Below are 10,320 nucleotides of genomic sequence, written 5' to 3' on the forward strand. Positions count from 1 at the left end.
AGGATCTTGTTTCTTTTGAGGTAGGATTTTCTGAATCCAAGTATCCAGTTCATTAATGAGCAAGGGAGGTTCACTTTCCCAAGTCTCATTACCAAATAACTTGGCATTCAGCTTCATGATAGCTCCTAAATATTGAGCAACTTGCTCTCCAGTTACATCTTCATCCTCTTCAGAGGATGAATAGTCTTCAGAGCTCATGAATGGCAGAAGGAGATTTAAGGGAATCTCTATGGTCTCTGTATGAGCCTTAGATTCCTTTTGATCCTTAATAGGATATTCCTTCTTGCTTGAGGGACATCCCAGGAGGTCTTCCTCACTAGGATTTTCGTCCTCCTCCTCCCTTGTGCATTCGGCCATATTGACTATGTCAATGGCCTTGCACTCTCCTTTTGGATTTTCTTCTGTATTGCTTGGAAGAGTACTGGGAGGAGTTTCAATGACTTTCTTGCTCAGCTGGCCCACTTGTGCCTCCAAATTTCTAATGGAGGATCTTGTTTCATTCATGAAACTGAAAGTGGCCTTTGACAGATCAGAGACTACATTGGCTAAATTAGAAGTGTGTTGTTCAGAATTCTCTGTCTGTTGCTGAGAAGATGATGGATATGGCTTGCTATTGCCCAGCCTATTACGTCCACCATTGTTAAAGCCTTGTTGAGGCTTTTGTTGATCCTTCCAGGAGAAATTTGGATGATTTCTCCATGATGAGTTATAGGTGTTTCCATAAGGTTCACCCATGTAATTAACCTCTGCCATGGCAGGGTTCTCAGGATCATAAGCTTCTTCAGAAGCTGCCTCTCTAGCACTGTTGGATGCATGTTGCAATCCATTCAGATTTTGAGAGATAATGTTGACCTGTTGAGTCAACACTTTGTTCTGAGCCAATATGGCATTCAGAGTATCAATTTCAAGAACTCCTTTCTTCTGAGGTATTCCATTGTTCACGGAATTCCTCTCAGAAGTGTACATGAACTGGTTATTTGCAACCATGTCAATGAGTTCTTGAGCTTCTTCAGGCGTTTTCTTCAGGTGAATAGATCCACCTGCAGAATGGTCCAATGACATTTTCGAAAATTCAGAGAGACCATAATAGAATATATCTAATATGGTCCATTCTGAAAACATGTCAGATGGACATCTTTTGGTCAACTGCTTGTATCTTTCCCAAGCTTCATAGAGGGATTCACCATCTTTTTGTTTGAAGGTTTGAACATCCACTCTCAGCTTGCTTAGCTTTTGAGGAGGAAAGAATTTATCCAAGAAGGCAGTGACCAGCTTATCCCATGAGTCCAGGCTATCCTTAGGTTGTGAATCCAACCATATTCTAGCTCTGTCTCTTATAGCAAAAGGGAATAGCATGAGTCTGTAGACTTCAGGATCAACTCCATTCGTCTTTACAGTCTCACAGATCTGCAAGAACTCAGTTAAAAACTGATAAGGATCTTCAGATGGAAGTCCATAAAACTTGCAGTTTTGTTGCATTAAAGCGACTAGCTGAGGTTTCAGCTCAAAGTTATTGGCTCCAATGGCAGGAATGGAAATGCTTCTTCCATCAAACTTGGACGTTGGCTTTGTGAAGTCACCTAGCATTCTCCTTGCATTATTATCATTATTTTCGGCTGCCATCTCCTTCTCTTGTTCCAATGTTTCTGAAAGGTTACCTTTAGAATAATTTAATTTAGCTTCTCTTAATTTTCTCTTCAGAGTCCTTTCAGGTTCTGGATCAATTTCAACAAGAGTGCCTTTATCCTTGTTCCTGCTCATATAAAAGAGAAGAAAACAAGAAAAGAAGAAGAATCCTCTATGTCACAGTATAGAGATTCCTTTATGTTAGTAGAAAAAGAAGGGGGTAGAAGAATGAAGAAGAATTCAGATTTTTAGATGAAGGGAGGTGAAGAGAAGTGTTAGTAATTAAATAATTAAATAGAATAAGAAGAGAGAGGGGAGAGATTTCGAAAATAATTTTGAAAAAGGAGTTAGTATTTTTCGAAAATTAGAGATAAGTTGTAATTAAAATTAAAACATGAAACAATTAGTTAATTAAAAAGAATTTTTGAAAAAGAGAGATATTTTTGAAAATAGAAGAGGGAGAGGTAGTTAGGTGGTTTTGAAAAAGATGAGAAACAAACAAAAAGTTAGTTAGTTGATTGAAAAAGATTTGAAATCAAATTTGAAAAAGATAAGAAGATAAGAAGTTAGATAAGATATTTTGAAATCAAATTTTGAAAAAGATAAAATTTTGAGGAGGATAAGATAAAAAGATAAGATAAAAATTTTAATAAAAAGATATTTTGAAAAAAATTTAATTTTTAAAATGACTTAACTAACAAGAAACTACAAGATAAGATTATAGAACTTAAAGATTGAACCTTTCTTAACAAGAAAGTAACAAACTTCAAATTTTTGAACCAATCACATTAATTGTTAGCATATTTTCGAAAATTAGATGTAAAGATAAGAAAAAGATTTTGAAAATATTTTGAAAAAGATTTTTGAAATTTTCGAAAAATAGAATAAAAAAAATGAAAAAGATATGATTTTTGAAAAAGATTTTGAAAAGATAAGATTTTTAAAATTGAAATTTTGACTTGACTTGTAAGAAACAACTAATTTTGAAAATTTTTGACCAAGTCAACCCAAAATTTCGAAAATTTGGAGGGAAATAAGGAAAAGATATTTTTTTAATTTTTGAATTTTTAATTATGAGAGAGAAAAACAACAAAAATACTTAATGCATGAAATTTTTTAGATCAAAATAATGAATGCATGCAAGAATGCTATGAATGTCAAGATGAACACCAAGAACACTTTGAAGATCATGATGAACATCAAGAACATAATTTTGAAAAAATTTTTGATGCAAAGAAAACATGCAAGACACCAAACTTAGAAATCTTTAATGCATGGAAAATATGAATGCAAAAATGCACATGAAAAACAACAAACAACACAAAACAAGAAAACATCAAGATCAAACAAGAGGACTTATCAAGAACAACTTGAAGATCATGAAGAACACTATGAATGCATGGGATTTTCGAAAAAATGCAAGAAAAATTTTTAAAACATGCAATTGATACCAAACTTAAAAATTGACTCAAGACTCAAACAAGAAACACAAAATATTTTTGATTTTTATGATTTTATGATTTTTTTTTGGATTTTTATTTTTTTTTTCGAAAATAAAGATTAGAAAAATGAAAAATAAAATAAAAATTTTGAAAAAGATTTTTGAAAAGAAAATTACATAATCTGAGCAACAAGATGAACCGTCAGTTGTCCATACTCGAACAATCCCCGGCAACGGCGCCAAAAACTTGGTGGACGAAATTGTGATCCATGTTCTAACTATTTTGAGATGAAAGCTTTATTATGGCACTGGTTGAATTCACAACTCCGCACAACTAACCAGCAAGTGTACTGGGTCGTCCAAGTAATAAACCTTACCCGAGTAAGGGTCGATCCCACAGAGATTGTTGGTATGAAGCAAGCTATGGTTACCTTGTAAATCTCAGTTAGGCAGATTAAATTGTTTATGGTTTCGAAAATCAAATAATAAAAAGAAATAAAAAAGGGATACTTATGCAGCCTCATTGGTAGGAATTTCAGACAAGCGAATGGAGATACTGTATGGCTCAAGAACGCCTGCTTTCCCACTGCTTCAACCCAATCCTTCTTACTCCTTTCCATGGCAAGCTGTGTATAGGGGTTCACCATCAGCGGTGGCTACTTTCAATCCTCTCGGGAAAATGGTCCTCTGCGGCTGTCACTCGCATGGCTAATCGTCTGGAGGCATCACCCATGGTTGATGGCTACATCCCATCCTCGCAGTGAAAACTACGCTCACGCACTCTGTCACAGCACGGCTAATCACTGGTTGGTTCCCGCTCCTACTGGAATAGAATCCCTTGATTCTTTTGCGTTGTCACTACGCCCAGCACTTGCAAGTTTGAAGCACGTCACAGTCATTCATTACCGGAATCCTACTTGGACACCACAGACAAGGTAGACCTTCCGGATTCCCAGGATCCTACTCGGAATACCACAGACAAGGTGAGACTTTCCGGATCCTCATAAATGCCGCCATCCATCTAGCTTATACCACGAAGATTCTGTTGGGGAATCTAAGAGATACACATTCAAGCTCTGTTGCATGTAGAACGGAAGTGGTTGTCAATCACGTGCGTTCATAAGTGAGAATGATAATGAGGGTTACTTATCATCACATTCATCATGTTCTTGGGTACGAATGGATATCTTGAAATAAGAATAAGATAGAATTGAATAAAAGAAAATAGAATTGCATTAGTACTTGAGGTACAACAGAGCTCCACACCCTTAATCTATGGTGTGCAGAAACTCCACCGTTGAAAATACATAAGTAAAAGGTTCAGGCATGGCCGAATGGCCAGCCCCCTAAAACGTGATCAATAGCCTCTTAAGATGAAGAATAAAACAAAACTGAGACCAAAGATGTAACGTGGTCAAAAGACATCTAATACAATAGTTAAATGTTCTATTTATAATAAACTAGCTCCTAGGGTTTACATGAGTAAGTAATTGATGCATAAATCCACTTCCAGGGCCCACTTGGTGTATGCTTGGGCTGAGCTTGATCTATCCACGAGCTGAGGCTTCTCTTGGAGTTGAACTCCGAGTTATGACGTGTTTTGGGCGTTCAACTCCGGATCATGACGTTTTTCTGGCGTTTAACTCCAGACAGCAGCATGTACTTGGCGTTCAACGCCAAGTTACATCATCAATTTCCGAATAAAGTATGGACTATTATATATTTCTGGAAAGCTCTGGATTTCTAATTTCCAACGCCGTTGAGAGCGCGCCATTTAGAGTTCTGTAGCTCCAGAAAATCCATTTTTTAGTGCAGGGAGATCAGAATCCAACTGCATCAGCAGTCCTTTTGTCAGCCTTTTTCAGAGTTTTGCTCAAATCACTCAATTTCAGCCAGAAATTACCTGAAATCACAAAAAAACACACAAACTCATAGTAAAGTCCAGAAATGTGAATTTAACATAAAAACTAATGAAAACATCCCTAAAAGTAGCTTGAACTTACTAAAAACTACCTAAAAACAATGCCAAAAAGCGTATAAATTATCCGCTCATCAAAAACATAAAATAAAATAAAATTGGGTTGCGTCCCAATAAGCGCTTCTTTAATGTCAATAGCTTGACAGTGAGCTCTTTTCAGAGCTTCACAGATGCTCAGAGCATGATTGTGGCCTCCCAACACCAAACTTAGAGTTTGAGTGTAGGGGCTCTGTTTGACTCTGTACTGAGAGAAGCTTTTCATGCTTATTCCCCATGTTTACAGAAGAAGATCCTTGTGTCTTAAACAAAAGGTAGTCCTCATTCACCTGAAGGACTAGCTCTCCTCTGTCTACATCAATCATAGCCTTTGCTATGGCTAGGAAGGGTCTTCTAAGGATGATGGATTCATCCTCATCCTTTCCAGTGTCTAGGATTATGAAGTTAGCAAGGATGTAAAGGGCTTCAACCTTTACCAAGACATCCTCTACAAGGCCATAAGTCTGTTTCTTTGATTTGTCTTCCATCTCCAGTGAGATTCTTGCAGCTTGTACCTCAAAGATCCCTAGCTTCTCCATTATAGAGAGTGGCATGAGGTTTACACTTGACCCCAGATCACACAGAGCCTTCTCAAAGGTCATGGTGCCAATGGTGCAAGGTATTAAGAACCTTCCGGGATTCGATTTCTTTTAAGGTATCTTCAGCTGAGCCAAGGTATTTAGTTCATTAATGACCAATGGAGGTTCATCCTCCCAAGTCTCATTACCAAATAATTTGGCATTCAGCTTCATGATTACTCTTAGATACTGAGCAATTTGCTCTTCAGTAGTAACTTCATCTTTTTCAAAAGAAGAATATTCTTCAGAGCTCATAAATGGTAATAGAAAGTTCAGTGGAATCTCTATGGTCTCTAGATGAGACTTAGATTCCTTTGTTTCGTCATGAGGGAACTTCTTATTGGTCAGTGGACGTCCCATGAGATCTTCCTTACTGGGAATCACTGCCTTTCCCTCCTCTACAGGTTCAGCCATGTTGGACGTGTAGATGGCCTTGCACTCTCTTTTTGGATTCTCTTCTGTATTGCATGGGAGAGTGCTAGGAGGAGTTTCAGTAACTCTTTTACTCAGCTGACCTACTTGTGCTTCCAAATTTTTGATGGAGGACCGTGCCTCAGTCATGAAACTGATAGTGGCCTTGGATAGATCAGAGACTATGTTTGCTAAGCCAAAGATGCTCTGCTCAGAATTCTCTATCTGTTGCTGAGAAGATGATGGAAAAGGTTTGTTATTGCCAAATCTATTTCTCCAACCATTATTGTTATTGAAGCCTTGTTGAGGCTTCTGTTGATCCTTCCATGAGAAATTTGGGTGATTCCTCCATGAAGGATTATAAGTGTTTCCATAGGCTTCTCCCATGTAATTCACCTCTTCTATTGCAGGATTCTCAGGGTCATAAGCTTCACCTTCAGAGGAGGCGTCTTTAGCTTGCACTCCAGTCAGACTCTGAGACATCATATTGACTTGTTGAGTCAATATTTTGTTCTGAGACAATATGGCATTCAGAGTATCAATCTCAAGAACTCCTTTTTTTTAGTCTTCCCATTATTTACAGGATTTCTTTCAGAAATGTACATGAACTGGTTATTTGCAAACCATTTCAATGAGTTCCTAGGCTTCTTCAGGCATTTTTAGATGAAGAGATCAACCAGCAGAGTGGTCCAATGACATCTTGGATAACTCAGACAAACCATCATAAAATATACATATGATGCTCCATTCTGGAAACACGTCAGAAGGACACCTTTTGGTTAATTGCTTGTATCTTTTCCAAGCTTCATAGAGGGATTCACCTTCCTTTTGTCTGAAGGTTTGGACATTCCCTCTGAGTTAACTCATCTTTTGAGGTGGAAAGAATTTGGTCAAGAAAGCATTGACCAGCTTGTCCCAAGAGTTTAGGCTTTCTCTAGGTTGTGAGTCCAACCATGTTCTAGTTCTGTCTCTTACAGCAAAAGGAAAAAGCATAAGTCTGTAGAGCTTGGGATCAACCCCATTGGTCTTAACAATATCACAGATCTGCAAGAATTCAGATAAGAACTGATGAGGATCTTCTTATGGAAGTCCATGAAACTTGCAGTTCTGCTGCATTAGAGAAACTAATTGAGGCTTAAGCTTAAAGTTGTTTGCTCCAATGGAGGAATTAAGATGTTTCTTCCATAGAAGTTGGGATTTGGTGTAGCATAGTCACCAAGCATCTTCCTTGCATTGTTGTTATCATTTTCAGCTGCCAAGTCTTCTTCTTTTTCGAAAATTTCCGTCAGGTCCTCTCCAAAGAGTTGTGCTTTAGCTGCTCTTAGCTTCCTCTTCAGAGTCCTTTTAGGTTCAGGATCAGCTTCAACAAGAATTCCTTTATCTTTGTTCCTACTCATATGAAAGAGAAGAAAACAAAGAAAGTATGGAATCCTCTATGTCACAGTATAGAGATTCTTTGATGTGCCAGAGGAAAAGAAGAATAGAAGGATGAGGTAGAGAGAGGAATTCAAACTTATAGAGAAGGATGGGGTTCGAATTATTAAAGGAGGATAAGTGTTAGTGATTAAATAGAAAGAGATGGGAGAGAGAGAATATTCGAATGTTAGTTTAAAGGAAAAGAAAAAATATTTTTGTTTTTATTTTAATTATTAGTTAGAATTCGAAAATTAAGAAAGAGATAAAATAAAATTAGAGTTTAAAATAATTAGTTAATTAAAAAGATTTTTGGAAAAGTGGTTAGTGGTTTTCAAAAATTAGAGAGAGAGAGAGAGAAAAGTAGTTAGGTGGTTTTAAAAAAGATAAGGAAGAGTGAGTTTTGAGAAGATAAAAAGTTAGAAAAAGATTTTGAAATTAAAATTTTAAGAAGATATGATTTGAAAAAGATTTAATTGAAATAGATATGTTTGGAAAGATATGATTGAAAAAGATTTGATTTTCAAAATTAAAATTGATGACTTGACTAACTAGAAACTAAAAAATATGATTCTAGAATTTAAAGATTGAACTTTTCTAAACAAGAAAGTAACAAACTTAAAATTTTTTTGAATCAAATCCTTAATTGTTAGCAAGATTTTCGAAAATATTAAATAAGAATAAGAAAAAGATTTTGAAAATCAACTTTTAAAATTTTCGAAAATATTAAAAAGAAAAATAAAAAAGATTTGAATTTTTTTGAAAAAAGATTTGATTGATAAGAGAGGATATGAAAAATATAGGATTCTGAAAAATTAGTTTTAAAACATGAAAAATTGAAAAACATTTGAATTGAAAACAAAATTACCTCCTTGGTGTTATCCTGACATTAAACGCCCAGAATGGTATCCATTCTGGCATTTAACGCCCACATGGCTACCTCCTTGGGCATTAAACGCCCAGCTAGGAACCCTGGCTGGCGTTTAAATGCCAGAAATCCTGCTTTATTGGGCGTTTTGAACGCCCAGCTTTTTCTCTGTGATTCCTCTGCTGTATGTTCTGAATCTCTTCAATTCTCTGTATTATTGCCTTGAAAACACATAATTTTGAATTTTTTTTGAATTTTAATGATGAGAAAGACAAGGAAAGACATGCAAGGAATGCATGCAAGAACACTTTGAATGTCAAGATGAACATCAAGAACACTAGATCATGATGAACATCAAGAACATATTTTTGAAAATTTTTAAGAAAAGAAAGACATGCAAGACACCAAACATAGAAATTTTCATACTAGAGACACTAACAAATTGATAATGCACATGAGAAACAACAAAAGACACAAAACAAGAGAATTTAAAGATCAGACAAAGAAAATCACCAAGAACAACTTGAAGATCAATGAAGAATATAATGCATGAGTTTTTGAAAAATGCTAGAAAAATAAAAACATGCAATTGACACCAAACTTAAAATTTGACTCTAGACTCAAACAAGAAGCACAAAAAATATTTTTGATTTTATGATTTTATAAAAAATTTTTTGTATCTTTTCGAAAATTATTTTGAAAAAGAAAATAAGAAAGTCAAAATTTTTTTTAATAAGAATTCCAGGAATCATGCAATGTTAGTCTAAAGCTTCAGTATAAAAAGATTAGACATGGCTAGCCAAGCTTTAGCAGAGCATTACATTCAACAGCCAAATTGATGGGAATCCAAAAGGCTCCTGTGATGATAAAAGCATCATCTGAAACTCTAGAATTCATTCTTAAAAATTCTGAAGAAAAAAATAAAAAAGAAAAATTCTTAATCTAAGCAACAAGATGAACCGTCAGTTGTCCAAACTCGAACAATCCTCGGTAACGGCACCAAAAACTTGGTACACAAAATCGTGATTCACACTTTTCACAACTCCACAGAGCTAATCAGCAAGTGCACTGGGTCATCCAAGTAATACCTTGCATGAGTAAGGGTCGATCTCACGGAGATTGTCGGCTTGAAGCAAGCTACGGTCATTTTGTAAATCTCAGTCAGGCGGATTCAAATGGTTATGAGGTTTTGATAATTAAAAACGCAATAAAACATAAAATAGGATAGAGATACTTATGCAATTCATTGGTGGAAATTTCAAATAAACGTATGGAGATGCTTTGTTCCCTCTGAGCCTCTGCTTTCCTATTGTCCTCATCCAATCATGCGTACTTCCTTCCATGGCAAGCTGTAAGTTGGTGGATCACCCTTGTCAATGGCTACCATTCGACCTCTCAGTGAAAAGATGTCCGCTACGGTTTCCCGCATGGCTAATCTGCTGTCGGTTCTCGATCGTGTCGGAATAAGATCCATTGATCCTTTTGCACACTATCACTGCGCCCAACAGTCACGAGTTTGAAGCATGTCACAGTCATCTCATCCCAGATCTTACTCAGAATACCACAGACAAGGTTTAGACTTTCCAGATCTCAAGAATGCTGCCAAATGATTCTAGCTTATACCACGAAGACTCTGATCTCACAGAACAGAAGACTCTGTTGTCAGAAGAGGCAACCATGCGTCGTGAACCAGGAGGCCAAGAGATACAAACTCAAGCTCTCGCAGATAGAACGGAAGTGGTTGTCAGGAATGCGTTCATAAGGGAGGATGATGATGCGTGTCACGGATCATCACATCCATCAGGTTGAAATACGAGTGAATATCTTAGAGTAAGAATAAGCATGAATTGAATAGAAGAACAATAGTACTTTGCATTAATTCATGAGGAACAGCAGAGCTCCACACCTTAATTTATGAGGTGTAGAAACTCTACCGTTGAAAATACATAAGTAATGAAGGTCCAGGCAT

The 10,320-nt window shown here is 36.3% G+C and overlaps 1 non-coding gene across 1 annotated transcript; it reads left to right on the forward strand.

The window, feature by feature from the left end:
• Positions 1-1,120: 1,120 nt before the first annotated feature.
• On the forward strand, positions 1,121-1,224 carry LOC130977614 (small nucleolar RNA R71). Its single transcript, XR_009085300.1, has one exon. It is a non-coding gene; the product is annotated as a small nucleolar RNA R71 (small nucleolar RNA).
• The last annotated feature ends 9,096 nt before the right edge of the window (positions 1,225-10,320 follow it).

This window comes from Arachis stenosperma, chromosome 4 (assembly GCF_014773155.1).
Source record: "Arachis stenosperma cultivar V10309 chromosome 4, arast.V10309.gnm1.PFL2, whole genome shotgun sequence".
Classification (NCBI taxonomy): domain Eukaryota; kingdom Viridiplantae; phylum Streptophyta; class Magnoliopsida; order Fabales; family Fabaceae; genus Arachis; species Arachis stenosperma.